General features: G+C 38.9%; 1 protein-coding gene across 9 annotated transcripts in view; it reads left to right on the top strand.

The window, feature by feature from the left end:
- The first annotated feature begins 397 nt into the window (after window positions 1-397).
- The window catches only part of tead1b (TEA domain family member 1b), a 59,881-nt gene continuing 35,480 nt past the window's right edge, over window positions 398-24,798 (top strand). For 3 of the 9 annotated variants that reach the window (XM_060885919.1, XM_060885904.1, XM_060885868.1), the window contains exon 1: window positions 399-626. The gene's annotated coding sequence lies outside the window, so the exon portion shown is untranslated. Of the gene's footprint in view, window positions 627-1,123; window positions 1,286-4,063; window positions 4,249-24,798 lie in introns of those variants that run through there. The other 6 variants (XM_060885928.1, XM_060885912.1, XM_060885937.1 and 3 more) reach the window with 4 other exon arrangements.

Raw genomic sequence — 24,798 nt, 5'->3', positions numbered from 1 at the left:
ACTAGTAAGTGTTTAAAATGCAGTCTGTGTTTGTTATTGAACTCTTACTAGCACAAGCGATTCTTAAAACAAAACTAAAATCACTATTATACAGAATCTAATTTTATCATTAGGTCTACTTGGTTTTTGAAACCCTTTCGTGGTCGGGCGAATATAAAAGTATCGCACTGGGGCATTTGATATGTCTGGAAATCATTTCTCTCTCCACTTCTGGGAGGTTAATAAAGCTAAAATGTAATCTGCGTTCATTTGAACCGTGAACCTGCTCCTATTGGACCATCGCGCCGACGTTGTCGTGTGAAGTCATCCTTACGGACGTAGCCACGCCTTCCTCGCCGGGCTCTGGGGGATGACGCCACCCTGTGGCTCCGCCCTCTCGCGCGAACCCGACGCCTTGCGTTCATTTCATTCCTGCTCTCATTCCGCGCATTCTTCGCATCTCTCGGTGTGTCGGCGATCCGCGCTCGCATTCCCGCCCGGCCCTGAACCGCCACTCTAACTTTACGCACTTTGCAAAATAAATTCTCACACATTAGAATAAAAAAAAAAAAAAGAAAAAATACAACAAACAACAACAACAAATGGGCGGAGCTGTTTAAAACATTATATCCATAACGGACGTGAAGGTAAGTTTAACGTTAATACACTGGGGGAAGGGGGGGGGAGTAATACAAACTTGTATGTCGTCCATAAACAAAACGTAGGCGCAGTTTTAAGGAGAAAACAAAACAAACTGAGCCACGTATCTGATCCGGAGAGGAAAGTGTTTTCAGACGGATTTAGTTCTCTGCTCCTGTGTGTGTGTGTGTGTGTGTGCGTGTGTGTGTTTTTTCTTTCCCTGCAACAGGGTGCTTTCACTTTGTACGCCACTGACTCAGTGCTGTAACCCGCCTGTGTGACATGGCACCAAAAATCTTTGGCATTTTTCACATTTTTTTTATATAATAGAAGCCGCTCGCGCGCGCCATTGCTCTCGGGTCCTGGAGCTTTTCATCCTCTCGATCAAAATCGTTCCTCTTGTTATCGGAAACGTTTTTTTGGATGGTAAAATGATTTGGACTATTTTTTTCCGGACAGGATGACGGGATTCCAAAAAAAAATGTTGCTGTTTTCTCTCCCACAGTTCGCCCCTTTTGCCGGAAGTTGCAGATCTCCTCGGAATCGTTTGCGAAAACACAGCGCCGGCAAGAGAGACTTGTTGCTCTCGCGTCTTTGCTGTTTTTCTCCTTCTTCTTCTCCTTCTTCTTCTCCTTCTTCTCCTCCTTCTTCTCTTACAATCCTCACCGTAAGTAGCTTACACGTTTCCTTTCCTTGTGCCCCCCCCCAGCACTTGTATCTAACGCCACTCACCAAAACCGCTTGCGCTTCCTTACGCACGGCTTTAAAGTGTTTATAAAAACGTGCTTCGTTCCCATAGCGACCTGTATTTTATTAACGCGAACTGTATTTTATTAATAATCGCACAGATTATAACATCCCCCCCACACTTAAAGTTCACACGAGCGCTCTTTCCAACTTCTGTTGACAATCTGTTGCGTTTCAGGTTTGGAGATACATAATTTCAGCTTTTGTTGCTGTAACTTCACTTCGTGGGCTGTGTTTATTATGATTAGGGGTTTAGTCAGATTTCGCCATTACTCTAACAAATCACTAGGGCTTCATTTACAGTAAGGAAAAAGCGCTCAGCCTTCGGTTTGTCATTTCCTTTGTTGGGATTGCCCGCCTTCTCTACTGTGCACTAATGTCGAAAGATCAGCTTGGTGTTTTTTTTTCCATTCCTAAGCGAAACGACGTCGCATTAACAAGACATATGAAATACGTTGTTTGTAGAGTAATAAATAAAAAATAAATAAACCCATGAACTCGAGCCTGACGTTTAGTCTAAAAAGTGTCATTTTGTTACTAAACAGGAGGACGTGTGTTTCACACGCAATTGACGTGATAACAGGGTAGACTTTGGGGAATTATTTTGAAGTTTACATTTACAAAAGAAAAAAAAAGGAAAGAAGGATAAACTCGTAATTATGACATGTACACTGAAGGCCCAGTGAAGCTAAAAGCTCTGCTTTGGTTTTGTTTTGTTTTTTTATTTGTGCTAAGCTAATGCTTAGCTTTGCACTTTCCACTCCTGTTCAAAATTCAGTCTTTAACCAGATTGAAATCCTTTGTTTGTTTGTTTGTTTGTTTGTTTTGACTGTATATTATCCTAATTTTACGTTATTAGAAAATGTTAAGAATTTAAGAGTTTACACTTTGTTAAACTTCAGAGCTCTTGGTCAGAATCAGAATACTTTATTAATCCCCAAGGGAAAAATTGTGTCCAAACTTCACTCAGATGGGATTTAAATATTAAAACATCTCTCAATCGTATATCTGAATCTAGAATTAAGACTATCTCGTAGTAATATTTCATTTCGAAATCAATATAGAGCTCTTAAAAGAGCTACTCGTTGGAAGAGGACTTGCGTTACTGTCCCACTTGCTCAGCTTTCTGAAAACAAGTTTCACTATTGTGTGATTTGGGACTAAGCCTTCATTCTCACAGTTAATTATTGCCTTATATTTCACTGTGGCCTTTATTTAAAAAAAAAAAAAAAAAAAAGGAAAGTAAAGAAAAGAAAGTCCAGCAAGACACAATGTGTTGTTTGTCTCCTCTAACTGGGCTGTCATCATTGACTACAGTAAACAGATTGAGACTTGACCGCTGGCATGACCTTATCTTGGAAAGCAAATCTGCTCATTGAGAAAGGACCGAACAGAAAAATAAATACAGTTGAACAGCGGTTTGTAAAAAGGTTTTAGCTTATGTTGTGGGAAGACCTGTTGAACATGTGAGTTTCGAGGATTTTTGGCTTGCACACACTGACGTGTTTGAAAGCATGCAGAAGAGACAGCATTATTATAGCTGTAATGCTAATCAGCTGGTTGCACATTTCTGTACATATTTTACATAAAAAGTGATCAGATGATATTTCTATGGAAAATGTATCCAGTGTAGAGTTCATATACTAATCTCCGGTTCCTTCACACTGGAGTGGTAACATCTAGAGTACATCTTTTGTACCTGTAACTATTTTGTATCTTTTACATGATGTAAGATCATTGTTGTAATCTGTATCTAAAATAAAAACATTGACAGGTTTATAAATCAATTGAATTAAATCCTTAATCGACTTTAATAGTGCACGTCACACAGCGTACCTGCAAAAAAATACACACTAAAGGTACAAAAGAAGATTTACTCTTGAAGGTGCCACCACAGTGACAAAGAGAGGTAGAGGTTAGTACTCTTTTTTCTGTGAGTGTATTTAATAGTGTAGCATCACTTTGCTTTCAAGTTCGCTGAAGCATATGAAGCCAAAGCATAGAAGATATTAAAGATGCCGTGGTATTTGTTTGTGTACTGGCATGTGGCCTAGTATGTTTAGGTATTATGTTATTGCTTGAGCAATGGACACTTGGGATTTAGACAGTGTGATGTAATATTAAGATATTTGTTGTATTTTCGTTGTATTCTATCCTAGACTGCATTTGATAAATATTCTTTTTGGCTGCTTTAAATCTGACATCTATGTGATATTTCTCTTATCTCACACCAGTGCGAAGGAAAAGGAAGCGGAGTCTGAATGTGATTATATTTCTTAAGTACGAAGGAAACAGATTTGATGACATGCTCATGCTTCAGAGCAAATCGCAATCTGGAAATCGTGGACCCTTTTCGTTGTCTGTGCATTTCTTTGGAAAGGGGGGGCTTTAATAATAAATCTGAAGCATGAGGTGAAAACTTCGTTCATTTCTTTATTTTCTGTCTGAGTGGTGCTTGTGAGCATGGCTGGAGAGAAAAAGAATGCAGTCTTTCACTTGTGAAATGGGAAGAGAATAGGTGCATTGCTTCGACATAGTGGATTGGGTTACCTCTGGGAATGGAGGATTGTGGGGGAATGGACGCAACACAGAGAGACCCTATTGTCTTTCCTGTTGCTGAGCCAGAGAGGAGTGTGTGTGTGTGTGTCGTTGGGGGGGGCAGTCAAACTGCAGAAGGCAAACAGTGCTGTGCTCAAGTTGACATCTGGTTTAGTCGCCTTCTGCACCTGTAAGGGGAAAAATGCAAATATGAACGTTACTCTCGTTGCTTCCAGGACGCAGGCTAACGGCCATTTGTCAAGCCGCGGCTGGCGCTCACTGTCTACACCAGGCCATTGTTATGCCAGCAACAGGAGGCGCTGGTTGTGGCACCATATGGCTCCTGTATGCTTCAGATAAGATATCTACTCTCTTAACTTATCAATGGCATTTTAATACGCCTCATATTTCAGTTGCCAGCTGCTTGTTGCTCAGCATGAATTAGCTTTTGGCTAAAGTTTTTTTTTTCTTCCAGTCTTTTAATAAACTGAAGGTGTGATTAGAACACAGCCATATTTAGGTTTATGAGCTTTATGAGCCTGGTTGTCAGGTTGCTCTAATAATAATGATAACAAACATAATGCCTTTTAATTCTAATTTTCCAGTCAAATCCTTCGATCAATTTTCAGAACGAAATTTCTGTACAGTGATTTTAGTGGAGAACATTTGCTGTTAGAATATGTTAATTTGAAGTTCAAAATCAAGTCATTTTCTACACAAAAAGTGTTAGGACACCCACCCAAATGAGTCATGAGCAATTTGTAATGGGAAAAAAACCCTCAGAATTGTTCTAGTCTCTGGAAATGTTTCAATGCAGAGATCTGTGTGATGCGACTTTTACGACATTAAAGAGTATTCATTTTCTAATCCGAATTTATTACTTATTAAGGAATGACATTATTTGGACATTTTCATTATTATGTAGTTTCATTTCATGTTATGGTATTTCCAGGAAAACAAGTTAGTTCCTTCTTTTTTCTTATAAGAGTGACGAACGGTCTCTTATTTCACTTGCTCTCTAGTAATGCAGCTGGTCACGTAACTGAGAAATTACAAATTATAAAATCCTCCATCCAGAAATCTTCCCTCGCAAAAGAAGACGTAAAGAAACAGCTTTATTCTCAAAGAATGCTCAAAGCACTAAAACTGACTGAAGTCTTCTTTTGTAAACGCTCTTACAGAAAGCTTCACTGGTGCAACACTGCTACATTTTTCACTACCATTGTTTCATTGCTAGTTGAAAAAAATCCACTTATTGTCAGGCTTAAATACTCAAGGTCGCCGTGAATGAGCTTTTAACTGCAGAAATGATAACGTATTAGAAAGCGCGCCTTAACGTTCTAATAATAAATCCCGGGATTCAAATTACAGATGAAAGTTGCTCTTAGAGTAAATAAATCGTCAGCTTCTGACTAACCAGATTGGTGAATTCAACAGTTCAGTCGTATATAAAAGCAAGATCATTCACGAGGAAACAAACTGTATAAAAACCAAGCGAGCAAGAAATTTTGGTCGCTCCTTCATCAGCGTCTATACTTTTATCGATTCAGAATCATCTACATCCACTTAGCGAGCAGCAAGCAACAAATAGATTTCATAATGGCTGCATGTGAGGAGCTGAGGGTTTACCTCAACACATATGAATGAACCACACACAAGCGTCCGCGCCGCTTTTAGAAGCAGCTAACTTGCTTTTCCTCTCGTCCTGCGGTCACAGGACAACGTGAACTGCTCAACTCTGCTGGGACGAAGCCCAACACAAACAGCCACGTCCTGTCTGCTTTATTCACCCTCCACATCATTTCCTATTAGAATCTATCTGCGGTCAGTGCAGAATCAGAGAGATGGGAGAGCTAAAAAAAAGAGATGGAAAGTATTAAACGACTTGGAAGACGCTGATTGTAAACCTTTTGACATAATTGCGGGTCAGAGTGAAACAGGAATCCCCCCAGTTCTGAGTTTCATATTATATTTTGTTGGATGTGAAGGAGTGATGCTATTCCTGTCCTTTTTCATCAGCACATTTCCCAGCAATGAAGGCAGCTGCTCTAAATAAAGGTCTGAACTGATCAAGAGCGGTTTTCAACTCACTAAGATTTGTTCACTCTTTCCACAAGTAGGCATGAACTGATTTTTTTTTTTGTTTCACTTGGCATAAAGGTTTCCCGCAGGTTTCTAATACAACGTGACATATTAGAGGTAGCTGGAAGCCGTCGTATATAAAGCTAGTGTTACAGTATGAAATGTAATAATTACGCGTAAGCCCTGGATTTTACTCCCAACACCCGGGAGCTCAACGGTTGCAGCGTCAGCTTTGATTTTCTCTTTTAACAAGAAGTTGAAAGCTACATGATTTTTTTCCCCCTCTCACTACTGATGTGTGTAGCTCTGTGTCAGAGCAGAACAGACATCAGATTCGAAATTTCTGAATCGTCACCAAAACAGAGAAGAGCACTAGCACACTGTGTACATGACACTGGACAAACCTGTACAACGATTTCAAGATCTAATACCAACATATCAGTACTGAGTAAACGAAGCACTGATTATTGCTGTGGATGATTTTTACCTCAGGTGATGAGACTGACCGATATTAATAATATGTCAGTTTCATCCGTAAGCAGATCAGGTGTTAAATGTACAGATAAATTGATAAAGATATGATAGAGATTTGAAGTCTCTATTAATGAACACCAGGATCCTGGAACACTAGGTCACGGATGGTCTACAAACTCTAGAGCAGAGGGAGGACAGCGAGTAAAGCACACAAGACGGCACACTTTTTTCCTGTCACCTTTGGCTAATTTAAATATATCAGGAACTAGTAGTTTCACCTTTTTTTTTAAAGTAAGAAAGATCAGATTTTATCTAACAAGAATCATCATGTTTTACATAAACTTTGGACTCTGAATCAGCTCGAATGTCATTTGAGACTCGCGCACACACACACACACACACAAATAAATATCCAAATATGTAATGTAAGATTTTCTGAATGTAAATCCACTCATCCATGTGGATAAACGGAGTAAGACTTGTTCGAAATCAATTTTCCGTTTGCATTATAAGGTTTTTACAGCGACTTAATAAAGTCTCAGAGCTGGCACGTGTGCAGGGGAATTAAACCGATATGATTGCACATTATTAAGCGTAATTAAGTGTTCCGAGCAGACCTGGCTTCATCATGTTTTCCTCCTAAATTAGACTCTGGAGCTATTTTTCCAGTGGTGCATGTGGGGCAATACATCAGCCTGACGTCTTCTTTTTCTCTTCTAGAATTATATTATCAAATGTGTGTGTGCGTGTGTGTGTGTGTGTAGATGCTCACACCTCTATAAAAACAGCTTAGCACGCACACACATTCCTACAAATGCTTTGTCTGCTAGCATTAAGAATGTACACCAACACAGTTCACAGTTCAAACAGTTCTTCGTTCTTCTTCTGGACTCCTCATCAAGGTTAGCCGCAAACAAGCGTTGGTTATTTAGCTTAATAGAGAGTCATTTAAGTGTGAATGTTGATTAAAGCGAGTTAATGGGTGGCACGGTTTATAATAGGCTTTAAACCTTGAATAGTGAATACAGTAGTGTTCACACCGGCTTGAGGAGATTGCGTGGCAGAACACTTCATACACAAATCAGGTCACTGCTTAGCTTAATTTTTTTCTCTTCTGTAATTCGCCATCACAGTGCACAGGGGAATGTTTTGTCACACGCGTTAGTGCGTTTCAGATTTTGGAGTTTATTGTATCAGAGAAGCGTTTGGTTGTTGATGTAGTCTCTGAAATTTGAATAAATACATAGCAAGGAAAGATTTTTTTTCCCATTTCTTGATTTTTGCATGATATAATAAATGGCATCGTGTCGCTTATACGACTGAGAGTATGCAATACAGAACTTTGCATGTTAGCGAATGAGCAGAGAAGATTCGGGTCCACTTGTGTCTCTAGCGCTGTTCACAACTGCAAAAGCAGAATTGCCATAAAAGACGAAATTGGTAGTAAATGTAAATGTGCAGCTATAAAATTCCAGCAAACTCCCTGCTACACTTGGGCCTTAACAGCCTTTTCTTTGGGGAGTGTAATTTACTTTACTGCCTTCACTTTTATAATAAAGGATTAACACTTTTGGAGTTTTATCCAATATTAACTAAACATTAGCAAAAAAATTCTCTCAGCATTTTTCGAATGCACGACATGTAGGGGGATATGTAGCTCCTCGCTACACAGGACAGCTCTGAGATTTCAGAAACCTTTTGTCAAATAAATAAAAGTATTTAATTTGCAAAGTGGGCTGAATTAAATGATTGGCACAATAATAAAGAAATAAACAAAAAACTTTATAGGAAAATAACCAGTCAGTATCACATGTCTCAGAATGTTTTAATCCTCTTACACAACAGCAGTTTGTCAGCAGGGACATTTTTATTAATTAGAGTTCTAATACTTAATTTGGGTTACAACTCCTATAACTTTTTTCATTTTCTTGAAGCAATAAAGACAAAACAAAAACAAAACACACCAAGAAACTGGAAAGTTCCTTACTGTTGCAGTCTTCTGACTCTGGAGACTCCTTCTATAAATGTTAAATCAAAGTTTTGTTTTGATGTTTTTTTTTAACAGAAAACCTCACCTTATTAGATTTGTTGTTTTGCAAATGAGACTTATCTTAAATGAAAAGTGCAAGAAATATTTTTTGGTCTTACACCTAAAACCAGATGCTCTTCTTCCTGTATTCACAGTATTTTAATTAGGAAATTGTTAATTAATATAATAGCTATCTTTGCTGTTTGTTTATACACTAAACAAACTGCAAATTGAATATGCTAGTTAGCTAACCTGGTCTGGATTGACTTTTCTCAAATGAAACCTGAAAGAAAAAGTTCCAATTTATTTAACAGCGCTTTCTTTAAAACCTTTTTCTTCCTACGTAAATCTCAATGTTGTTTTCAGTCACAGCTACATAAGTAAACAATTAGTTTTAATCACAAACATGTCCTTACATCGTTGTTCGCTTATTTCCCGTTTTCCACTCACTTGTCTTCACCCTAAAATATAACATGGCCCAAGTTTCTATGCAGGCAAACCATGAAAACAGTATCGAATCCATGAATCATTAGATGAGTCAGTTCCAGAAGTTGCCATAAACCTCAGAGTTCTTGGCCACAGCTGAAAGCAGGAAATCCAGGCTTCAATAACTTCCTTTCCCAGAGCAACCATCAACGGGAAGATGTACGCCTGTGCAACAAAGCTGCTCGCTCACTTCATTTACTCAAACTGTTTATAATTTGTGGTCCGTATTCAAGCACTGAGCGTCCGGGATCGCTGGCACAGCCTTCCCCGCTCCAGCATCGCTATAAATCCCGAGCAGACCTTTCATTAATGGCCGCCGCATTGTTATTGTGACCGGTTGAGTCCTAGAGCTGGCCTGCGATTCAGGCGACGCAGGAACTCTCTCTGCATTAGTATGCAAAGAGATGGCCTGAGCTCTGGCTGCAGTGCGACTGTAGCTTAGCAAAACACTGACACTCTGATTCAACACCACTTCCTAACAATAGACACAGACACACAGAGCTGGACAACTTTTGTCTTTTTGTGTCTCTGGGAAGAGAGTTTGTTTTCTGCTGTTCGAAAGTTGCTGTTCTATTTTTTTTTTTTTTTTGTTAATAGAATAGGAAAGTTTAATTTTTGTTAGTAATTTGACAAAACCACAGCATATTATTTAGTTAGAAAATTAAACTAAATAAAAAGCTGTTAAACTTGGCTAGCTTGCTAGTAAATCTGTCTACTGGCTGTTTTAATGCCACAGTATTAGCTAGATTGCTATCAACATTGATTGCTAGCCTAAACAATATAATAATTAGCTTAATCTTCACTAATTTTGCTCCTCTTTACACAGTATTATAATTAGCCTAATATTAGCTAGTTTGCTATTTGTTTACACATTATAACAGTTAGCTCAATCTGAGGAGACGTCAATGAACATTGGTTAAAAGTTAAAGAAAAACTTTTTGTTATCTTGCTTTTGTCTAAAGTTAGATTAATCCTAGCTATCATTCTAGCACCACTGGTTACTATTTGAGACAGAATTATAATTATCTTGATTCTGAGATAATTGTTAGCTGAACATTAGCTCGCTTGCTGTTCTCATTGATTATTATCACTGATTACTATTTAGCACATTTTAAAAGGTAGGCTATTTTTACATAGCTACTGGTTACTGTTTTACAGAATGCATTAGTTTGCGTGATGTTCGCTAGTTTGCTAGAAACATAGTTAGTTGTTTACCCAATATGATAGTGAATGTTAGCTTGTTTGTTGGTACATTTGTTACTAGTTTATGCAACAATCATTAGCATAATCTTAGCTTATATGCATTAGCCTGATGTGGCATTGGTTTCTGGTTTATACAGTATTATATTTTGCCAGATGTAGATTAGCACAATAGAAAATCTATGTTTACACAGTACATTAGTTAACCTAATTGGTCCTGACATTCGTTACTAGTTTACAATACGTAACCAACTTGCTACTGTCTTTTATTACTGTTTAGCACAACATAAAAGGTTAGGCTATTTTTAGATAGCATGCAAGAGCTACTGCTTTACACCATGTAATTGTTAACTTAATTTTGGTTAATATGCAAGCTAAATAGGTTACTGTTTTACACAGTGTATTAATTAGCTGAATGTTAGCTAGCTCATTGGTGATATAGGTTAGTGGTTTAGACAATGTAATAATTATCTAGATGTCAGGTAGCTTGCTTGTGCAAGTGCTTGCTGGTAAACATGATATAAACATTAAACTAAATTTTTAACTATTACTATGACCACTAGCTTACACAATACATTAGTTAGCATAAAAGTGACATTATTTAGTGGTTTACACAGTATACTTGTAAGCCTACTATCTAGCTAGCTTTCTAGCACATATGATTACTGGTTTAAAGTTTACAATGGTTAGTCTAATCCAAGCTAGTTTGCTAACATCTACGATACTGTACACAGTAGTGTAGGTTGGTTAGCAAAAATGTCGGTTAGCTTGATAATGCTATTGGTAACTGATTTAAACAATATTATAGCTTATTTTTAGCTTGCAACATCAGTTACTGGTTTGCATAAGCATTAGGCTAACATGCATTATAATTCTATGCAAAATCTTCACAGGGTTAGAAAGGAACTTTCTGTCAACTTTTTATTTCTCAACAATAGCCTTTAATAGAACTAGCTAGTATTTGTTTACTAATTTAATCATTTTCTTGGTTTTATGTTTAGGTCTATCTTTTGTGTCTGTTTAAAACATGCCACAAGAGTGTTTTACTAATGTCTTGCTGCTACTGGAAATTGTTATATTTTATATTTTATATTTCATATGTATAAAAAGAAAAATAATAATTTACCTCATTTGCACATGTTTGGAGCGGGAAGGGGTTACTGTGATAATCTTAGTTCTCTGCATGTTGCTACTAGATGCTTGAATTTCCTCCGGGATCAATAAAGATCTGTCTGTCTGTCTGTCTTTCTTTCTTTCTGTCTATCTGTCTTTCTCTCTGTCTGTCTGTTTAGCTTTCTGTCTAGGGTAGTGGAACATATAGGGAACAGACATTTTTCTGAAGGACACAGTTTCCATATCATTAATCCCAAGTGACCTGACTTCGGATATCACCGTGATGTTTCCATGGATCCGGCTTCCATGGCTGTCGAGGAACCTCTAAACACTGTCACACCAACACATGACTTTTGAGCCATTAGTGGTTCGGCAGGAAGAAGTGACTCACAGTAGATGGAGACTTTTTCTTATCATGGAGAAATTGATGTGTGTGTAGTGGGGGGTGGGGGGAATGGGGGAGTGTCCGATATCTTTCTTTGCTCATAAGTGTCCAAAGATCTCTTATCTCCTCCCGTGCTTATTTACAGCTTTAATTTCCTGTGCTTCATAACAGTGCCGCCTCGTTCGTCCCGATGTGCCATAACATGTCCGCGTAACGCGTAAGCGACGCTGGAATTTCGCCTATTTCTGGAATGCTCTCCTTTAAAAGGATAGTAAACCTGTCAGCCAATTCTTACTGCAGTTAGGCAAATTACAGCTAATCACCTGGTCTAACTTTCTCCCTGTCGGACAGCCCATCCCATGCCGCCGTTTTAGTTATCTTGTCATGATTGCCTCATGCCACAACAGAAAACACTTTAGGAGCAGAGTGTCGAGCACCAGCATCCAGTCCGTGAGCCGTAAATAGAGAGCGTCTCTGCGGCCCTGTCTGCAGCAGCGGTGTAATGGGCTGAACGGTGCAGCTGATTGTTGCACGTCGCAGGCAGGTGGAGATAGATGTTTTGACAGGCCCTGTAAATCAATCCACCATCCTGGCCAACAGAAATTGATCCCAGAGTGGCCTGGAGTAGCAGCAAGGATCGGGTCTGAGGTTTGAGCTGGATGGCATCAGACGGATTCGCTTGCATCCAGCTCTGTGGGTTTAAAGAGGTATGAAATAAACACTCCGGTGCTGCCAGAAGGAGAAGAATTGCTGGCTGTTCACTCCACTGGACTTTTTCTTTCTGATTTGAGCTTTACAAAGAACACAGAGACATGTTCACAAAGGCAGGAGGAACGACTATCCAACAACCAGCATGCCTCAATCGGTGGTACACTATCTGTCTGAAATGGACAGTTTTAATATTTTGCTGAACTTCACATGTCATTTTAATAGCAGTGATCATTTCATAATCCTAATTAAACAACGGTTGTTTTTAAATCACCGAGTTTTAGACCTGAGTATTAGACTCGAAAGTACATTAAGTGTAAAACCCCTGAATTTATTCTAGGCAAGTTATTACACAACCTGCCTCTTCTGTGTGCTAGTTGTATATCACGTGTGTTATTTTCACTCCTTGCTACACCACATGACATTTTCTGGCTCTTGTATAAACATTTTGGTTTTATTTTGTTCGGTTTATTTTAATTTTTTTCCCACTCTGATTATTCCAGTATATTAATATTTGGCATATCTATGTTTTTTTTCTGGTAACTTCTAAAACCTATTAAAACTAACAAACAAATGTTAATTAATTACATTTTTTTTTCATCTTGCTTAAAGTCTGTGTTTATTCAAGTGTATTAAGATTAAAACAAATAAATAAACACGCAAACAAACAAATAAATAAACGCTTCATTCAAATGCACAAATAAAAATAATTATAAAAATGCAATTTATTTAACAGTACCAAAAATAAATGAATAGAAATGTCGACGGGTTTCAGCTTAGGTTTTTGCACCCTTGTGTTAAAAATAAATAAAAGAAAAATGTTTATTTTGGAGCGTTAGAGAAATTTTTTATTTAGTTTGAAGTATCTGATGAAAATGTAGTGAGTATCTGATAAAACAGTAGATTGTAGTGCAGCTCAAAAAAAACATGGACGTTTTGTTATGTTACATATATCCTTTATCTTTTTTAATCATGTTACGTTTTGCATTGCTGTGATCACGTATGTGCTTTAATAACACGCAGCGTGTGGAATTGCGACTCTTTAAATCTTGCTGCACACGCATAACCGCTTACTACTAAACCAGCAGACGCTAGCATAGTTACCGTGGTAATTAACTAGCTGCAGTAGTACACTTCTAAAATACTCGGTGTGCCATGCGTTTTGGTAATTACCAGGTAATTGCAGTTCTTCTCTTTGAGACCTTAACTACTCCGGGTCATTACGGAGTTGGAGAAAGCCATTCACGGAATGATCACTGCACCTTCCGAGATAATCACACAAAAGGAGTCGACACGGAAAATTACATTTCGGACCTCTCCTCTTTTATTACATTACCCTGGCCTTGTGCGACGGCTGAAATTGGGTCTCTTAATTTAAGGAGCTGCATTCCAGCTCGGTCTCGACCGTAGCGCTTCTTGTAATCCGTTGATAAGTGTCATCTCCCATAATGCCGTGACACAGCCACAGCTCGTCTCTCGCTGAGGCATTCACTTGTTGCCCCCCCACCCCAACCCCTCTTCTTTATCGCGCTAATAAGTCTATTTCCATGGAGCCCGAGTCAGCCTGAGAGGAGTGCGCAATTATCTCTTGAGGTTGCGACAGTTTCCACAGGTGGCGTTCCTTCCTCATAGAAGCTGTGATCATTAGTGTTCGAACAGACCCTTCGCTTTTTGACAAGCTTGTGACCAAAGCCAAAGACGAGCTCGGGTCAGCAGGAGAGCCACTTACCACGCGTTTTTCAATGGTGTTACTACGCTGTTGCCAGAGGCGCCTGAGTCCATGTTCAAACTCGAAGCATGAAGAGGTGCATTGTGAAGGCTGTGCGATTCTGAGACCTTATAATTGGAGAGGCTGCGTCTTTTGGCGCACACCAGCAGCTGTGTTGTCCTCTATTCTGTTTCCTGTATTAAGGATTAGCAAACTGTGCCGACGACCGAGGATCGACTCCTGTTAAAAATCAAGCTTTTGTATAAATGCTGTTCTGTCACTGTTCACAATAATCTTAATTTAGCATTTGAAAGAATTTCCACATGATTTTGTCATTCATTCAGGGGGCACTTATTAAAAATCATCGCATGTGTAAGTGACAGTGATGAGCTTGAGGATCGAGAAACAGATGACAGGAATAACGGAAGTGTTTGAATTCACACTACTGCATGTGAAAGAATAAAATCCCACCGGATGTGATGTAGGAAAATCATCACAGAGGTGTGATGTTAGCTGACACAAACCAGTCTCACTCCTTGGACACTGCATGTGTGTCCTGATGTGTTTTATTCCTCTTTAGCCACAGCAACTTCAGATTTATTACTGTGCATCACTTAACAATTGAAAAATCTTGCTTGAAAGTGAAAATGTTAATATTCTGATGAACGTATTGTGACTGATCACATTCAAGTGATAAAATTTTTTTATCATGTAATAATTTTTAAATCATCAGGTTTTAGAGCACGTACTAGACTGGAAAATGTCCATCAAATGTCAAAACCCTGAATTTATAGTAGGTGATTTGACAAACATTTTGATTTTCTTTTCTTTTCTTTAGTTTCTATTTTTTCCCCCCAATAAATTATCCTTATATAATCATAAGTGGCATATAAACAAACAAACAAATAAATAAATAAAAACATTTCATTCAAATGCACAAATTATTATAAATAATAATGATTAAAAAATATCATTATAAAATTAATTATACATAAATACAACTTAACTTGTATACAAAAAAATTAATAAATATGTTATTTGGTAATATAATATTTGGCAAATCAGTGTTTTTGTTTTTTTTTTTTAATTTTCACATTTTTTCGAACAAACAAATGAGTAAGTAAATAATTTTTATGAATCAGTTTTTTTTTTAAAATGTTATTTTAATTTTTAATTAAGCCTAAAATTTACACTCAAACATCTCCTCAGAGAAAAAGATCAACCGGTTGTTACTGAAGACGCACCAACATTATACCGAACTGCTCGGAGTTACAGTTATAGGACAGATCTGACCAATCAGAAGTGAGAACTCAACACCTATTTACAGGATTAAGCTGCCTTAAAGTGCCATTTCTCTCGTTTCAGAATCCATCACTGTAGTCTGGCTCGTGTGCTCTTCAGCCAGCTTTGTACATGACGCTTTGTGTTTAAATGATAGGATGGATATAATGATGCCATACAGACATATGCCTTAAATGAACAAGCAAGTAAATAGGGCTCTTTTTTCCCACAGGGCAGACTTTTTGATATGATTCTAATGAATGCGCCGCGGCGCACGTCCGTCCACTCCAGCGCTCTAAAGGACCTGCGTACCTAAGAGCAAAGCAGACGCCAGTACACAAAAGAGACGCACTAGCAGAAATATTCCATTCAAATGCAAACAGCCTCTCCAAAGAGGAGCCTTTCAAAGGACGCATTAATTGAGTTTTCTATCATATTGTGAATTATCATATCGAGTTCTGGGAGCTTTACTTAGCACCCAAATGGTTCTGGTCTTTAACTGCAAGCTTTGTTTAAAGAGAAGTAGAAAGTTCAGAGCTTCGGGTTCTACAGCGATAGTCACATGCTTCTCGTTTCAGTCCTACAGCTGAGGTCCGTCTTCACTTTCCACAAAACTGACCGAAAGTTGAAGCCATTTCTGCTCTGTGATTGATCTTGTCCAGATTGAGTTTTGCATATTGGTAAATTTTTTTCCCTTAAGTCTTTTCGGAGGTGGTTTTGTTCTTGCTTGCACGCTAGGTTTCTGTCCAAAAGCTTTTCTAATTTAAAGCAAGTAAACTGAAAACGTTCGCCAGCCCCCATGTTTTCACCAGTTACAGGCTTCAAACTCTGGGAAGATTTGAATTGTCATGGACAGACAACACCACCAATAATTTCAAGAAAAAAACTAAAAAAAATAGTTTGTTTTTTTTTGTATCCCACAACTTTTTTGAATGGGGATAAAGTACACAAAATAACAATTAACCTCGTTATTTTTTTTTATTCAGGCTTAATTTTCTAAATTTTGCACAAGCTCTAAGTTCACAATAGCATGACTCTTGTGTCGTTTCTAGTTTATATCGTTTGTTTTAAGGTTCTGATGAAAAAAATAATAGCTATAAATATTCTCTCTAAAGCTAAATAGTTAAACACAAACTAAAAATGCTCTAATCGGACTCAATTTTTTATTTATTTTTTTACATGGTACATGCTAATCTTTGTTCTAGCAAGCTAACTGTACTAGCTACGAACACTTTACACGATCACACCAGCGATCTTTGCTACTTCCTTCCAAGTTCTAGTTTTCTTTGTAAAGTCGTATACTAGACAGAATAAGACGAATCCACAATTATTTGTCAATGTAAATGAAAACTAATTGTAGGTAATAACCAAAGTTGGGATCGGTGAGCTAATGTAACGTCAGACTGACACACAGCACACAGTTGGTGGATTCGAGGAATCATAGATATCTGATTTGCATACCATTGAGAACATGTCAGTTTTAATGTCATGTATCATACAGTCGTTCCTACATCCATGTGAGGGTATGCAAACTTTGACCAGATTTATGTCAACGAGTAGCTTCATTAGTACTGCTCTATGCCGTTAAGTTGCCGGATTATTGACCTGAAGGCTATAAGTTTGATCACCAAGCTGCCACTGCTGGGTCCCCTTAGCGAGGCCCTTAATCATCAACTGACTATTTTGTTGTGTTTTTTAGATAAGTGTATGTTGCTGCCAAATGATATGAATGTAAATGACATCGATAAAATCTGCTCCACGTTCAATCAGATCCGTAAAGTCTCTGTATCGTTTGCATAAAAGTGGAAAAGGGAAAAAAAAAAGCGGTTGAATGGTTGAATTGAAAGCCCATTTCTGTCTTCTTTTTCCCCCTTGTTTTTGTCTGACCCATCAGTGTCTTATCAGCCCAACAGAGCCGATAGCAGAAACACTGTCACAGGCCCGGAGCCAGTTAAGCTCTGCTTGTTTTTTTTTTTTCTTTTCTTTTTTTTTCTTCACAGTCAAATCCCCAGTTCTGGAACTGCTGGCGTGTGTGTGCATAGCAGTGAGTTGTGAAAGAGGCGTGTTGGGGCACATCCTGGCCACAGCGTGCACAGAACATTATCAGAGAGGGAGTTAGCCTCAGGAGAAGCTGAGCACCAACACACACACAAACACACACACACACACACACACACACACATGGCAGAGTGCTCTGAAGGTGGAGCTCTTATAAGCATGTGGTTAGTTAACTGGCATCTGTGATTTACCAAAAAAGGGATAATTAAAGACGGTAACCCTTTTAACCCTATCCGCTCGGGTGTTCTAAAACAATCTCGATTCTTCTTCTACTACTTTTGTGTATACACTTTCTGCCACTTTATTAGGAACACCTGTACACCTGCTCCACCAGTCCTGTGGTAGCAGCACAAAGTGTAACCTCAAGAGCTTCCGTTAATCAGGCTCCAGTGTTCTCAGCGATTTTGTTCGTGGCATGGTTATCGGTGCCAGATGGTCTGGTTTGAGTATTTCAGAAACTGCTGATCTCCTAGGGATTTCCATTCGTTTTCAGTAGTCTCCAGACGCAGAAACCCTCCAGCGAGCAGCAGTTCTGTGGGTGGAAATGACTTGTTGATAATGAGAGAGAGAGAGAGAGAGAGCAGAGAAAACAGCCAGACTGAACGGATACAGTAACTCAGACAACCACTCTTTACAACCGTGGTGACCAGAAAAGTATTTCAAAACATGATAAACTTTGAGGGGATGGACTACAACAGCCAAGAACAGAAATCTGAGCACAGTGAAAACCGGATAGTTGATGATTGGGTAAAATTGTTGCCTGGAACTTGACCCAGCTTAGCTCTGGCCTTTTTTAAATTCAGGAACAGCATGTTGGAGTGTAAGTACCCTTGGGCATGGTGCCTAGGAGGTGTGTGTGTGTGTGTGTGGGAAGCACTATTACGGTTTACAGTACACAGACTTTTACCCCCCCTGCACAGAACAAAGCCAGTGATAAAGCCGTATTTAGTGACACATACTATGTCTTTCTTGAAGGATGAAGTCTTAAGGCTTGTTTTTCAGGGATACATTTTCCTTCATTAATCCCTTTAAAAAATGTGCGCAACAAACCATATTTAATCTGAAGTATTTTGTTTTATTTATAGGAGATTTTATTATATATAGGAGATTTTTATTTTATTCTAAGTAAACCAGGATAAGGCAGTTTAGCAGGACTGTGTTCCTACTGTATCACGAAGTCTATGCTTGCTCTATCGTTGACTTTATTATTACTATGTTTTGCAGAAATTCATTCTAACATTTGTTTAGTACTAATGGGAATTGTTAAGGATTTTATTTACAGTCTGCACGTGTGCTTGAGTTAGGCCAAAGAGGTGAATTCAGGCAGAGTTTGTTCTGTTAAAAGTACAGAATGGAAAGTGATTTATTAAGCGTTAGGTGAGTTACGTGGAAGAACAATAAAGTGCAGTGTGTAGAATTACAATGGAGTCAATGAGTCTATATGGAATTCTAAATCTAGAAAATGGGTGTGTTTGTATTGAAGAGTCTGAAGGTCTGACGGAAGAAGCTCTGTCTGAGCCTCTAATGCCTTTTTAATTTTTGGGGTCACCACTGACCTGTCACCACTGATCCTGCATACCTCTGATGTGCCACCACCGAGCCTGCATCCCTCTGTGGCTGGGTTTGTTCCCTACATGGCAATCAAAAGCCGGACCACAGCAGTGAGACTGCCAGGTCCATATCTGCTGATCTGCAAGGCTACCAGGGATCCGGCTCGACCGTTCCTTTAATAAACTATTTACGTGCATGAATATTGTATTACCTACCTGGGCAGTATAGATATGGTGAAATTTCTCTGGTGAGATTTAGTATGTTTGGAAGGAGTCACCAGGGTCAAGCTCTTTGTACATTCACAAGTTAAACTAAAACTTTAAAGGTGGGGTCTCCGTTGTTTGAAAGCCAATGTTGGCATTTGAAATCACCAAAACAAACATGCCCTTAACCAAATGGGTCCCACCCCTGTTTTGATAGCTCCGCCCCACACATACACCAGACAAGTATTATGATGGAACCTGTTGGGGCAGCTGACCGAGGGATATTTTTATCAATAAATGAACTCAATGAGTAATACTATGGTAATACAAATGTGTTTTTGTAGTACTGTGTGTCGTACCGTGAAAGGTTTATCTCTGTTTCATGCGGAAAACGTTCAGTTCTCACCAGCGCTGGAAAGCTGATCCTATATTAACACGGGTCCTACTTCTTGCCTTATCGTAAGCCTTTCTCCGCTTTCTTTCTTTGTTTTTATCTGCCATGTTAACATGCTCACTGAACACTCTCTCCGCCCATATTGACAAGTCATGCCCCTTTCTGCTCATTGGCTACATGTTAATTTTGCTTTTGTTTTGTTTGGCAACCCAACGCAGTTTTCTGAAGCATTTCTCAAACAACGGAGACCCCACCTTTAATTTTGAATATTTCTGAGTTTGGAGAGTTTTCAATATAGAGGGCTAATATAATTAGATAGAGAGGTTAGATTACATAGATAGATAGAGAGGGAAGGGGAGACAGAGGGAGGGAGAGTGGGAGGTAGAGAGAAAGGGTGGGAAAGAGGGAGTTGGAGAGAGCGAGACAGAAAGAGAGACAGAGGGTGAGAAAGAGAGAGAGGCCGAGAGAGAGGGATTGTGAGAAAGAGGTAGACAGAGAGAGACAGAGAGAGGGGGTGGGGGAGAAAGAGAGAGAGAGGGCAAGAAAGAGGTAGACGAGGAGAGGGAGAGAAAGAGGGAGAACGAGAGAGAGACAGAGAGGAAGTAAGAGGGAGACAGAGGGGGAGGTGAGAGAGAGAGAGACAAAAAAGAGGAAGACAGAGAGAGAGAGATGGAGAGAGAGGGGAAAAGTGGGAGAGATAGAAACACATTGTGGTTTTTTGGTAAACTTCTCACTTTTTTTTTTCTTTTTTGTCTTACTAACTGTTGAAGAGAGAGAATAAGACATGTTGCTGAGTATAGAGTTGTTTATAGCTGGTATAATATGTGACAGGAGTTAGAACATAGTCATAAATCGTTAATGAGGTGTTATTCTTCGATACAAAAAAAAAACCCCGCAATCATTGGCAAATTGCTGTGGTATAAAATGCTTCAAGGTTGATTATTTTCCTATAACAACATGCCCTGTCAGATATTATTCTTTTACATATTTCTGTTTTAAAATATGCAAGTTGCAAAAAATATTCGGAGAAGAGCATTAAGGCGAGGGAACGAAGGTTAGGAAGAATCTGTCCTTACGATACCTTCTTTAGTGGAATGCAGGGTGTATTTGGAAGCGTCTGTAATAATGACAGGATAAACATCATGATCTGGCATATAGGCGGTAATTAGCACATACTTGTTGCATTTCCATGCGTCATTAAAAAAACAAAAAAAAAATCTTGCAGTCACACATCACACGGCTTCATCAGCCGGAAACCATATTTGCTGGATGAATCGATGAATTAGAGCTGCAGGATCGTCATCTTGCTTTTCCCTAGAAGGATATCGGTGTCGCCTGTTTGTCTGACACTCGGCGTGGAGAGTAAACACAGTATATTGTTGCTCCCATCTGTCATCAAGACTTAGACAAACTGAACTGAGCTTGGCTCTGTCTGGGGCCATATTGCCCAAATCATATTAAAATGCAGTCCTGATTCAGTTTCTCTGGTCAGTAGTTATAGCATTCCTCCGTCTATCTATATATTCGTTTGTTAATCTAAACAAAAGACGTATCTGGATGATTCCTGCTGATTATTTACTTGAAATAAATGACCTATACAGTGGGACGGTATTTGAAAGAAACCATCCAGACCTCAAAGCGAACAACGGTGTCTTCTCACAAAACAGACAAGTGGATCTGCCTTCGGTTTGCCTCCGTTTAGAGCGGACGTGTGAGAGTTCACAGCTTTGTGCCAAATACTTCAGGTTCCAGTCATAATTAGATATAAGATCTGCACTTAAAGACTCTCTGAGGTGAAATTCACTTTCACACGTATTCGTCCGAATCAGAGCCAAAATCGATTCTTTCCGAATCGGTTTTGTTTTAGGTCTTACCGTAGTACACATTTGTTTTATATATACACCTCATTAATTGGATCGAAAAGAATAAACAAGTAGGAGCAAGTAGGGCCGAAAACATATTTGTAACTCAATACAAATTTTATTTACAAATTTACAAAATATTTACAAATATTTGGTGACAATAACCAAATCTTTACTAAGTGTGAACAGAAATCACAGAAAACAAACAAAAACATTTATGTGTCACATCCAGTGTTTACATGTTGTAGTTCTGCAGCACTACAGCTCTGTTCTTTGGCTTGGTTTGTGTAATTTTAGAAGCTCATATTTTTAAAACACGTTGCAATCCAAAATTAGAATCAAATCATTTGGAAGCGGATTCACACTGATACTTTCGGACCGCTTTGGTTCACATTCCGCATCCGAATGCGATCCTTATCTGCTGACAGTTTGGTTCAAATGGATTGAATACTGTAAATTTAAAAGCACACCAAGTTCTATTTTGTGCTCTGGTGCATTCCCGGGGTATAAAAATCACTGAAACCGGATTTGTTTTGACGCTTGGAATAGCTCTGTAATGCAGAGGAAGGGAAAATATGAAACTCCAGCACATATTAGATCAAGCCTAAATCGTGCTCAGGTTTTATGCATGATAATGTAATACAATCATGAAGAGCTCTTGAACTCGGAGGAAAGTTCCCGAGGGCCGCGTTGCGTATGAGATTGTGGCAGAGGTAAATCAGTTAAGTTGATTTATCGAAGCGTAAATGACCACAGAGGGACTAAAGCCATGTCCCATAATTAGGCTGTTTTTAGACTATTGATTTCTGCCCGGAATGTTCTTTAACGCTTGTTCCTGTTGATGGATGTGGACTTAACCATCTGTAAGAGTGCTGTGAAAAGCCCGGAGTCGATGTTGGACCCGTATATCAAAATCACTTGCTGGTGCCTTGTAAAAATAAGAGTTTTTACTGTGTATGTAGCTTGTCTAATGTAATAATATGGTTAGTTGAATACTGCTGACTTATGAATACAATGTTAGACATGCAGGAAATCAATAGCATAAAGAAGCAGCATTTTTCACGAGACCAAAATAACTCTAGACTTTTCTTATCGTCGTAAAGGCTTTCGGCTTGTGGGACAAAGTCAAGAGGTGTGTGAATGTAAAAGCTCTTCATGTCACATACAAATGAAAAAAAAATCTGCTGATTTCAGTCTTGTTTTGTTTTTTATGTAGATGTTTACTTGGTGTGTGCGATTGTGTGTGTGATTGTGTGTGTGTGTGTGTGTGGTGGGAGATTAGAACACACAATAACCCCTTAAACTCCCATGACCTGTTGGCTTGTCCAGGCTTGCATTCCTCCTCCTCTGAACTGCATTCCATTTTTTTCCTCATTAATTTCACTGTAGCTACTCAATAATTCATAAACGTTACTCACTATTAAGCTTTAAGTTGAATAACTGAATAATAATCTGTGACTTAAAAGGCAAAAAAAGTTCTTATTCAAAGTACATTTTAAATATTTGAATATTTAGTGTACACATTTAGTGTAATATAATATTTTAATGTGGTGTGATTAAAAAAAGATTTGTTTGAATATATAAGTAAATATATTTATTTCTACTATTTATTTATCATTTTTTTTATATTTGAATTTTGTCTGTTTTGTCAATAATAATATATTATTTTCTGACCAATCAGATTCAAAAAATCTGCAGCGCCATGGTCTAATATGCTAATAACGTGTTTGTATGATTTATAGTGTGAACCTTCAGATAGGTAGTCTTCCTCTCCTTTACCTCAACCATGTGAAGTTGTTAAACAGGGAGCTGAGGTTTAATAATTTATGGCCCGCTGAGGCAGGGTGGTATTTGTTTCCTTGTGTGATGTTAGGGGCAGCCACCTGTAGAAGTGGGAACTCTGGTTTCCTTCATTTCCCCTCCCGAATCTATAATACGCTAAAAAAACCCTGAAATGTCACAGTTGTCCTACTGGGAAAGGCCTAACAGACGATACAAACATGCCCAGACAGTGCGTTGGTGAAAGTAGGCCTCTCGAGAAAGATTCACCAAGTCTCTTTTGTTGACTTTTGTTGTTTCTTTTCCAAAGTGGAAAAATATTTATTTTTTTATATGGAATTCAAGTCTCCAGGCTGGACTCTTGTCGGTATCGGTACACGGTTTGCTTTGCTGATGAGTAAAAAAACAAGAAAAATGACTTTTGGCCATGCTGAACCACCACAACATGCATGTCGCAGCACTGGAAGTGATTAGCAGGGTAGTTCATTATGCAGGCAGGGTGGGGGAGTGAGGAGCAGGGCCAAAAAGAAAAGGCCTGAACCATTTAGTGGTCAGAACGGGATAAGCCACCCCTCCACCCCCCATTAGTCTGCGAGTCAGTTCTGCAGCGTCAGCATTCAGCACACAAAAACGGAATTCAGGAAAAGCTTGCTCCGCTCCCTCCGAGTTGCCCATCCTCCCCCTCACTTTTTCCCCTCCCTCAACAGCTTGCTCCCTTCCCCCCTCATGAACTGACATTCTAGAAGAAACATATGCTGCTAGTCCCACAACAGCTTGTGTCGCCTGAACGGGAGCAAGCCGAGGGAGGAAAGGCTCGTCTGGAGGAAGGGATGGGATGGGGTGGGGGCCGGACGGGACCGTGACACCGTCCAAGAGTCCTCACATTTTTGACACATTTGGCTTCTGAGTGGTTTGTGCACTTGTAATAAAGTATAAAATCTTCAGCATGCAGATGAACTCACTTTGGCAAGTGACTTAAGTGACTATTCTTAGACTTTTGTGTGCTTCAGTAATCAGAACGATAAAGACCTTGTTTTCAACCAAATCAGAACAAAAAAAAGTTCTATTTTGCTAGGTTATGAGGGTTTTTTGTTTTCCATTCATATATTGCTCTGGATGTTTTGCAAGCAGTCGTGTTGTTCTTTACGCAAGCGGCTGACATGATTTCTGTCCAGATTTAAGGGGAGGTTTGAGGGGACGGATAGCTGGGCTGAAATTGGCTCGCCTGTAAAGGCCTTTTAGAGAAGAAAGTCTGCTGCTTTACAGGAGATGCCAGGTGGTTTTGGCTGAGAGTTTTAAGGTTATATGTCTGCTGCCTCCTCGTTCGACCCAGCTCATTTCTCAAGGCAATTGGATCCTTCTAGAAGTCCACTGAAAGTACATCTGAGGAAAATAGAAACATGATATTAATATCTGGGGAACTTCGGAAGCTGTTTTAGCTGATTTTGCTATAAGGGGGCAATAAAATAAAACATTTGCATTCTTGGTCTTAACAAAATTGCTGTTTTGCTGAACTATTGAATTTTTTTTATAATCAAGACTTGATTGTGTATATGTATGTTGGTTTTTGGTTGTTGCTGTA

The sequence above is a fragment of the Tachysurus vachellii genome, chromosome 1 (assembly GCF_030014155.1).
Source record: "Tachysurus vachellii isolate PV-2020 chromosome 1, HZAU_Pvac_v1, whole genome shotgun sequence".
NCBI classification, from domain to species: Eukaryota; Metazoa; Chordata; class Actinopteri; order Siluriformes; family Bagridae; genus Tachysurus; species Tachysurus vachellii.
Note: the sequence above shows the minus strand (reverse complement) of the source record. Positions and strands in the feature narration are given on the sequence as shown.